This window comes from Schistocerca nitens, chromosome 1 (genome assembly GCF_023898315.1).
Source record: "Schistocerca nitens isolate TAMUIC-IGC-003100 chromosome 1, iqSchNite1.1, whole genome shotgun sequence".
Classification (NCBI taxonomy): Eukaryota; Metazoa; Arthropoda; class Insecta; order Orthoptera; family Acrididae; genus Schistocerca; species Schistocerca nitens.
This window is the reverse complement of record NC_064614.1, coordinates 1190690544-1190693074: the sequence shown is the minus strand read 5'-3', so window position 1 is coordinate 1190693074 and position 2531 is coordinate 1190690544. Positions and strand designations below refer to the sequence as shown.

At 41.1% G+C, this 2531-nt stretch overlaps 1 pseudogene; it reads right to left on the bottom strand.

Annotated features, from left to right (window-relative positions):
* Positions 1 to 311: 311 nt before the first annotated feature.
* Positions 312 to 429, bottom strand: LOC126210330 (5S ribosomal RNA; annotated as a pseudogene).
* Between the last annotated feature and the right edge of the window lie 2102 nt (positions 430 to 2531).

The following is a 2531-nucleotide window of genomic DNA, read 5'->3' as shown; positions in this document are numbered from 1 at the left end:
CAGAAGGTTATATTATGTTTCTTTCATTAAATACACATTTTTAAAGTTGTGGTATTCTTTTTGAATCACCCTGTATTTCGTATACATGTCTCCCCAGCCTACTACAAAAGCACTCAGTCTTCAGGCCACAAATGGCTCATCGGGAACATCCGACCGCCGTGTCATCCTCCACCGAGGACGCGGATAGAAGGGACATGTGGTGAGCGCACCGCTCTCCCGTTCGTTACGATGGTTTTCTTTGATCGGAGCCGCTACTATTCCGTCGAGTAGCTCCTCAATCGGCATCATGAGGCTGAGTGCACCCCGAAAAATGGCAACAGCGCATGGCGGCCCGGACGGTCGCCCATCCAAGTGCCGGCCACGCCCGACAGCGCTTAACTTCGGTGATCTCACGGGAACCGGTGTATCCACTGCGGCAAGGCCGTTGCCCAGCCTACTACAACTACGTTTATACCACACACGCCAGCGGAGTCTACTGCCGGTACTACTACTGTCATTACACCCCACCTTCTCTCTTACCTTCACACTTCCTGTTCGAGGATGAAACTTAGGAAGCAGACTGTCAGATTTTTATCTGCAAACCTTTCCGTGACGCACAATGTCTCTCTCGTAAAGTCTGTGATTCGAGTCTGATGAGCATCTCCGCAACCCCCCCAGACCTTGCTAAACAAGATCTTGGCAAAATGCGCTGTTCTGTGTCTACTGCTAATCAGATTTCGTAATGGTCCCAGACTGACGAGCACACTTATCGCTACGCTATCATAACGTGTCTCTACTTTGCTGTCAGCATAATCGCTCACAATGTACGGGACTTACAATAATACAATACAGTGCAATACAATAATACGATAATGATGTACAACAGTACAATACATTTTTGTGCAATAATAAAATACAATAATAAATAGAATAATAAAAATAATAAAATATGCACAATAATAAAAGTATACAATACAATTCAGTACAATAATAAAAATAGAATAAAATAATAATTCAATAATAAAAATAAAAGACCGTGAAGAACAGAAGCGTTTGTCGAGAGTAATTTGTATATTAACGTCTACGGCGTTGGACTTTAGAAAGATTGTGAGCCGCTACCCGAGGTAAAGGATAGTTTTCCGGCCTTCGCCTTAGTCACCACAAGGACGAAGTTGACCCATGGCTGATGATTTCACTCCAGAAGTCCTTGTCCTCTAGCGGATATAATGGCTTTGCCTTCCGGTGATACAAACACCTCTTTTCACTACTATTAGGTTACCAAAGATTCTAGGATAAAATGCTACTAGATCAATGTCACGGATAATAAATACTTCGCCTCAGAACCACGTATTCTGTCCTTTACAATTGAGCCGGTTCGTGTTACACCACTACCGTTGGACTCTCTTCTAATGGTTTTAGATTTTTCCTTTAAAATAAACACTTAAGTTTTCATTTAGGCCGTAACCCCTAACCTTGGCGTTCTCTTTCCTTGAAATACGTCAGTCAACATCGATCTACAATCTTTACTAGCCTTCGGTTGCGATCGAACAGCCTCTGTCATTACATAATCGTCGCTCTCCCGAAATTCATAGAGCTCAGTCTCCTCTACATGTTTCACAGATCATTTACTGTCTCACTTTCCAAATTTTATATTCATACTACGTTTGACCTGCAATACATTACAACAGCCATTATCGGAACCTTATTTCGTCCCCTGGAGAAACTTTGATGTCACGAAATCTACATACCAAATCACACTTCCAAAACCGCAGCGACAATGTAAACGTGTTCGCCGCATCCAATACCATACCATCCTTCGTAGAAAGGCGAAGTGCATTCTCCTTTGAGAGTAAAACAAGTTCTTATACAGCCATATTCAACACAAGAACATTACCACCTTTCTGATACACCAGGCGTAAATTTTTTTATTACGGTGGCGTGTATGAGTGTCTATATAACAGACTAGAAGGAAAACGCAAAAATATAAAAAACTACAACCTACGAGCGCTCTTTCACTGTTTTTTCGTGCTACTTAAAATGATTTCTAGTCGAGATATAACTTTGTGTATGCGAGACCATGATACATATGCAGTGGCCAGGTGAGATGATTCACAGGAAAAATGCTTTTTGCTACTAGTACACATATAAAGTTGACTTTTTAATCACAGTATTTACGTGTTTGAAAATCAGACAAAATTTTGTATGCATGGCTTGTTACCACATGCTGTGGATTTCCTGGATTTTATGTAATTTAATGCAGTCGTTTCGTTTCACAGTTCGCCATCTGCAGTGATATAGAACTTAATGTGAGAATGTTATTTACTTCGAAAATTTACGACTGGACATGCTATTATTGTGCCTGCCATTAACTGATATAATACAGTGTGAAAGATTTGTGTGTGTGTGTGTGTGTGTGTGTGTGTTTTTTTTTCTTCCCCAAAGGCCTGCACTAAGTAACTTTTCGTGTCGCTGTTTACAAACAACAGAAACAGGAAAGTGGTCAGCCGAACAGTTTAAATTCTTTCTGGGCAGGAGTTTTCAATCTTTGTAGA